Raw genomic sequence first — 7,769 nt, 5'->3', positions numbered from 1 at the left:
TCATGATCCGCCTGCCTCGGCCTCCCAAAGTGCTGGGATTACAGGCTTGAGCCACCGCGCCCGGCCGAAGGGCATAAATTTAAACTCTGATGGGAGCCCCTCTGGAAGGGTCTTCACTGAAAATCATCTCTCAAATGAGCTGTTTTTGTTCTTTTTTTCTTTTTTTTGAGATGGAGTTTCTCTCTTGTTCCCCAGGCTGGAGTGCAGGGGTGCGATCTTGGCTCACTGCAACCTCTGCCTACTGGGTTCAAGGGATTCTCCTGCCTCAGCCACCCAAGTAGCTGGGATTATAGGCACCACCACGATGCCCAGGTAATTTTTTTGTATTTTTAGTAGAGACAGAACTTCACCATGTTGGCTAGGCTGGTCTTGAATTCCTGACCTCAGGTAATCTGCCCACCCTGGCCTCCCAAAGTGCTGGGATTACAGGTGTGAGCCACCACGCCTGGCCTCCAATAAGCTTCTGTATCAGAGTTCATGAGTAAAAGCAGCCAAATATGTTATAACTGGCCAATTCATAAATTTTTCTTTTATTTATTTTTGTTATTTTTACCTGAATGGAATTAGCCAGGACATGAATTTTGTAGGCTCTTGTTTATTTTTACCATCAAATTCTGAATGCCTTTCAGATCAACATAGACTAACATCATGTACAGGGTTGTCTGGTGCCCCATTGTAGGGAGGTACCATAGTTTATTTATTAATTTAATTTTTATTTTTTTGCAATGGAGTTTCGCTCTTGTTGCCCAGACTGGAGTGCAATGGCAGGATCTCAGCTCACCGCAACCTCCGCCTCCCAGGTTCAAGCGATTCTCCTGCCTCAGCCTCCTGAGTAGCTGGGATTACAGGTGTGTGCCGCCATGCCCAGCTAATGTTTGCATTTTTAGTAGAGACGGGGTTTCATCATATTGGTCAGGCTGGTCTCGAACTCCTGACCTCAGGTGGTCCACCCGTCTCGGCCTCCCAAAGTGCTGGGATTACAGGCATGAGCCACTGCACCCGGCCTCAATTTAACCATGTTTAAGTAGCTTAGAGGCATTAAATGCACTCACATTGTTGTGCAACCATCACCACTCTCCATCTCTGAAACTTTTTCATCATCCCCAACTGAAACTCCGTACCCGTTAAGCAATAACCCCATTTCTCACTCGCCCCCATTCAGTCCCTCCTAACCTCTATTCTACTTTTGGTCTCTATAAATTCACGTATTCTAGTCCAGGCACTGTGGCTCTCATCTATAATCCCAGTACCTTGAGAGGCCTGAGGTGGGCAGATTGCTTGAGCTCATGAGTTTGAGACCAGTCTCGGCAACATGGTGAAACCCTGTCTACAAAAAATGCAAAAAATTAGCCAGTATGGTGGTGTGTTCCTGTAGTCCCAGCTACTCGGGAGGCTGAGGTGGGAGGACGGATTGAGCCTGGGAGAAAGAGATTGCAATGAGCTGAGATTGTGCCACTGCACTCCAGCCTGGGTGACAGAGCCAGACCTTGTCATTCATGAATGAATGAATGAATGAATAAATGAATAAAAGGCCAGGCGTGGTGGCTCATGCCTGTAATCCCAGCACTTTCGGAGGCCAAGGCAGGCAGATCACCTGAGGTCAGAAGTTCTTGACCAGCCTGGCCAACAGGGCAAAACCCTGTCTCTACTAAAAAATGCAAAAATTAGCTGAGCGTGGGGGCACGTGCCTGTAGTCCCAGCTACTCAGGAGGCTGAGGCAGGAGAATTGCTTGAACCTGGGAGGTGGAGGTTGCAGTGAGCTGAGATCATGCCACTACACTCCAGCCTGGGCAACAGAGCGAGACTGTCTCAAAAAAAATAAAATAAAATAAAATAAAATTAATTAATTAATTTAAAAATTCACTTATTCTGTAAATCTCATATAAGTAGAATCATACAATCAATATTTGTCTTTTGCATCTGGGTAATTTCACTTAGCATAATGTCTTTTTTTTTTTTTTTTGAGACAGAGTCTTGCTCTGTCGCCCAGGCTGAAGTGCAGTGGCATGATCATAGCTCATTGCAGCCTCGAACTCCTGGCCTCAAGCCATCCTCCTACCTCAGTCTCCCCAGTAGCTGGGATTACAGATGTGAGCCACCACACCTAGAGAGTTGGATATATTCTAATGCTGCTCTCCTGGCTAACATCCAGCCTCCCTGACTTGCCCAACTCCTGGGAGTTCTAGCCTCACAAACCCTTCCCTGGTCCCTGACTGGCTCTGATAGCCACCACAGGGTCTCTCTCTTGTTGGGTAAAGGAGAGGGCTGGACCCTGGAAAGGTCCTGTTTGGGGCAGCAGCTGCTGGGTGGGGGCTGCCTCGGTCCTCACTGTTGTGTGGTTTACATGAGTATGTGTGAGTGAGGGTGTGGGTGCTTGTGTGCTCACTTCCTTCTCACGCACTCATACTTGTGGATGTAGCTCTGCCCACTACTCTTTGGCTCTCAGGGCAGGGGCTGAGAACAAAGTTTCAGCCACGTGTGCTGGGGAAAACCCCCACTGTATTTAACACTCACACTTCCTCAATACCAAGCATAGTTCTGGCACTTTTCAAACATCATCGTATTCAAGCACAACAATCCCATGCAGTGTATACTATGTTTATCCCCATTTTATTTGTTTTATATTTATTTATTTTCGAGACAGGGTCTTACTCTGTCGCCCAGGCTGGAGTGCGGTGGGTACGATCACAGCTCGCTGCAGTCTTGATCTCCTCGGCTCAAGTGATCCTGGAATTACAGGCATGCACCACCATCCTTGGCTAATTTTTGTATTTGTATTTTTATTTAAAATTTTTTTTAGTAGAGACGGGGTTTCACCATGTTGGTCAGGCTGGTCTCGAACTCCTGACCTCAGGTGATCCACCCGCCTCAGCCTTCCAAAGTGCTGGGATTACAGGCGTGAGCCACTGCGCCCGGCCTTAATTTTTGTATTTTCAGTAGGTTTCGCCATGTTGCCCAGGCCGGTCTCCAACTTCTGAACTCAAGCGATCTGCCTGCCCTGGCCTCCCAAAGTAATGGGATGACATTCACGAGCCACCACGCCTGGCCATCCCCATTTTATAGGTGAGAAAATTGCGGTAGAGAGAGGTTGGGTGATCTGCCTGAGATCCTATGGCTGGCGAGCAGTGAGTCTAGCTGCGGAGTACAGGATCTTAAGCAGGATGCGAGACTGCCTGCATGTGTGCATGTTGGTGAGGGTGATCTTGAACTTCCCTTCCTTCCACCAACTGCAGACCCCATGCGGGGAGTCACCAAGACGGTATGCGGCTGAACCAGGCAGTAGAGGCCAAGGACCTCATCATCATCACCACCACCACAGTAACACTCCACACTCAGTGCTTGTCACATGTCAAGCTCTATGTCGGAAACATTATGTGCATCTATGTTGGTTCCTCCTCACACTTAATCCCTGAAACACTGTCATATTATTCTTTTTCTTTTCTTTTTTTTTTTTGAGATTGATTGGGTCTTGCTCTTGTCGCCCAAGCTGGGATTACAGGCACCCACCACCATGCTGGGCCAATGTTTTGCATTTTTAGGAGAGACGGGGTTTCACCATGTTGGCCAGACTGATTTCGAATTCCTGACCTCGAGTGGTCTGCCTGGCTCGGCCTCCCAAAGTGCTGGGATTACAGGCATGAGCCACCATGCCCAACCCGTCTTATTATTCTCTATCACAAATGAGAACACTAGTTGGGCGCAGTGGCTCATGCCTTAATCCCAGCACTTTGGGAGGCTGAGGCAGGCAGATCACCTGAAGTCAGGAGTTCGAGACCGGCCTGGTCAGTATGGCAAAAGNGTCTTGCTCTTGTCGCCCAAGCTGGGATTACAGGCACCCACCACCATGCTGGGCCAATGTTTTGCATTTTTAGGAGAGACGGGGTTTCACCATGTTGGCCAGACTGATTTCGAATTCCTGACCTCGAGTGGTCTGCCTGGCTCGGCCTCCCAAAGTGCTGGGATTACAGGCATGAGCCACCATGCCCAACCCGTCTTATTATTCTCTATCACAAATGAGAACACTAGTTGGGCGCAGTGGCTCATGCCTTAATCCCAGCACTTTGGGAGGCTGAGGCAGGCAGATCACCTGAAGTCAGGAGTTCGAGACCGGCCTGGTCAGTATGGCAAAAGCCTGTCTCTACTAAAAATACAAAAAATTATCCGGGCATGGCGGCTCACGCCCGTAATCCCAGCATTTTGGGAGGGCGAGGCAGGCAGATCACCTGAAGTCAGAAATTTGAGACCAGCCTGGTCAGCATGGCAAAAGTCTGTCTCTACTAAAAATACAAAAAATTATCCGGGCATGGTGGCGCATGCCTGTAGTCCCAGCTATTTGGGAGGCTGAGGCAGGAGAATGGCTTGAACCCGGGAGGTGGAGGTTGCAGTGAGCTGAGATTGCACCGTTGCTCTCTAGCCCGGGGTGACTCTGTCTCTAAACAAAAAAACAAATGAGAACTCAGGGGCTCAGAGGGGTTAGAGACTTGCCTGAGGCGCACAACTAGAAAGTAGAAAAATTTGATTTTGAATCCAGGCTGGTCAGACTGTAGAGCTCACACTCTTGCCATGTTGCCAGGCTGGTTTTTACTTTGTTTGCTTTTTTTTTTTTTTTTTTTTTTTAAGAAATAGGATCTTGTTATGTTGCCCAGGTTGTTCTCAAACTCCTGGGCTCAAGCAATCCTCTTACCTCAGACTCTCAAGCAGCTGAAACAACAGGCACGTGCCATCAAGCCAAGCTTCTCTAGTGTTTTTTTAAAAAATTGAGGTAATTACATTACTTAGAGTTGTAAACGTTTGAAAGGGTATAATTCAGTGGCATTTAGTACATTCAGAGTGTTGTGACACCGTCATCTCTATCTAGTTTTGAAACATTTTCATCACTCGGTTTCCATTAAGCATTTTCCTCTCCTCTTAGCCCCTGGGAACCATTTACTTTCTGTTTCTGTAAATATACCTCTGCAGGATATTGTATATAAATGGAATCATGCAATATGTGGCCTTTTCTGTCTGGTGTCTTTCACTTAGTACAATGTTTTCTTTCTTTTTTTTTTTCAAGACGGAGTCTCACTCTGTCGCCCAGGCTGGAGTGCAGTGGCACAATCTCGGGTCACTGCAACTTCTGCCACCTGGGTTCAAGTGATTCTCCTGCCTCAGCCTCCTGAGTAGCTGGGATTACAAGTGTGGTGCCACCATGCCCGGATTATTTTTGTATTTTTAGTAGAGATGGGGTCTCACCGTGTTGACCAGCCTGGTCTCGAACTCCTGACCTCAGATGATCCGCCTGCCTCAGCCTCCCAAAGTGCTGGGATTAGAGGTGTGAGCCACCACACCCAGCCAGAATAATGATTTTAAGGTCCATCCGTGTTGTAGCATGAATCAGTACTTCCTTCCTCTTTATGACTGGATACTATTCCATTGTATGATTATGCCACATTTTCTTGACCCATTTATCAGATTAAATGGGTTTCCATCGTTTAAGCCGTTTCCACCTTTTGGCTGTTAAGAACAGTGCTGCTGTGAACGTTTGTGTACAAGTATTTGTTTGAGTCTTTGTTTCCTTTTCTTTCTTTCTTTCTTTCTTTTTTTTTGAGACAAAGTGACAAAGTTGCTGTGTTGCCCAAGCTACAGTACAGTGGCCCAATCTTGGCTCACTGCAACCTCTGCCTCCAGGGTTCAAACAATTCTCATGCCTCAGCCTCCCCAGTAGCTGAGACTACAGGTACGCGCCACCACGCCTGGCTAAGTTTTTTGGATTTTTTAGTAGAGACGGGGTTTCACCATGTTGGTCAGGTTGATTTCGAACCTTGACCTCAAGCAATCCACCTGCCTCAGCCTCCCAAAGTGCTGGGATTAGAGGCCCAGCAAAGTCTTTGTTTTCAATTCTTTTTTGTTGTTGTTTTTGAGAGGGAGTCTCACTCTGTCACCCAGGCTGGAGTGCAGTGGCGCAATCTAGGCTCACTGCAATCTCTGCCACCTGGGTTCAAGTGATTCTCCTGTCTCAGCCTCCCGAGTAGCTGGGATTACAGGCGCCCGCCACCACGCCTGGCTAATTTTTTTGTAATTTTAGTAGAGACGGGGTTTCACTATCTTGGCCAGGCTAGTCTTGAACTCCTGACTTTGTGATCCACCTGCCTTGGCCTCCCAAAGTGCTGGGATTACAGGTGTGAGCCACTGCGCCCAGCCTGTTTTCAGTTCTTTTGGATATATACCTAGGATTGGAATTGTAGGGCCATATGGTAATTTTATGTTTAACCTTTGGAGGAATTGCCAAACTGTTCCACTGTGGCTGCTTTATTTCACATTCCCAGCAATGCATGAGGCTTTCAATCTCTCCACCAACGTTTGTTATTTCCTCTCTCGCTCTTTTTAAAATTATAGCCATCTTAGTGGGTATGAACTGATATCTTATGGTGGCTTCAATCTACATTTTCCTAATGACTTGTAATGTTGAACATTTTTTTTTTTTTTTTTTCTGAGATGGAGTCTCGCTCTGTCACCCAGGCTGGAGTACAGTGGCACGATCTCAGCTCACCGCAACCTCCTCCTCCTGGGTTCAAGAAACCTTCTAAGTAGTTGGGATTACAGGCACCTGCTACCACGCCCAGCTAATTTTTGTACTTTTAGTAGATATGGAGTTTTTTTTTTTTTTTTTTTTTTTGAGCCAAAGTCTGGCTCTGTTGTCCAGGCTGGAGTGCAGTGGCGCGATCTCGGCTCACTGCAACCTCCACCTCCTGGGTTCACACCATTCTCCTGCCTCAGCCTCTCAAGTAGCTGGGACTACAGGTGCCCACCACCACGCTCGGGTACTTTTTTGTGTTTTTAATAGAAACGGGGTTTCACTGTATTTGCCAGGATGGTCTCGATCTCGTGACCTTGTGATCTGCTGGCCTCGGCCTCCCAAAGTGCTGGGATTACAGGCGTGAGCCACCACGCCTGGCCATGGAGTGTCACTATGTTGGCCAGGCTGGTCTCAAACTCCTGACCTTGTGATCCGCCCACCCGAGCCTCCTAAAGTGCTGGGATTACAGGCATGAGCTACTGTGCCTGGCCTGAACATCTTTTTATGTGCTTGTTGGTCATCTGTATATCTTCAGATAAATGTCTATTCAACTCCTTGCCCCATTTTTGTTCCCCTGATTTTTTTTTTTTTTTTCAGTGGTGGAGTCTTGCTCTGTTGTCCAAGCTGGAGTGCAGTGGCACGATCATAACTCACTGCGGCCTCAACCTCCCAGGCTCAAGTGATCCTCCCACCTCAGCCTCCAGAGTAGCTGAGACTACAAGTCCATGCATGCCACTATGCCTGGTTCTTCACTCATTTTTAAATTGGTTTTGCCATTTTATGCTTTAACTTTTTGTTTAGACATCATTTATAACTTATAGAAAGTTTATCATATAGTACAAAGAAACCCTTATAATCTTTACCCGGATTCATCTATTATTAATATTTGCCCCATTTGCTTTCTTACTCTACGTGTCTAATATTTCTTCCTGAACCGTTTGAGAATGAGTGGCATACGTCATGGCCCTGTGCCCCTGGATACTTCAGATAAGGATATTGACTTATTTACTTACATACCCGTAGTTCACAGATGCTCATATGCTGTTTTCCTGACCCAATTTTATCAATTGATCCAGTACAGGAGCGAGGCTAGGATCCTGTGCTACTCTTAATTGTCTTATTGTCTTGTGTCTTTTGTCTCCTTCAATCCAAAACAGTCCCTCAGTCTTTCCCTTCCTTCCTTCCTCCCTCCCTCCCTCCCTCCCTCCCTCCC

Source organism: Rhinopithecus bieti, unplaced genomic scaffold (genome assembly GCF_001698545.2).
Source record: "Rhinopithecus bieti isolate Rb0 unplaced genomic scaffold, ASM169854v2 scaffold_54263, whole genome shotgun sequence".
Classification (NCBI taxonomy): Eukaryota; Metazoa; Chordata; class Mammalia; order Primates; family Cercopithecidae; genus Rhinopithecus; species Rhinopithecus bieti.
This window is presented reverse-complemented; position numbering follows the sequence as displayed.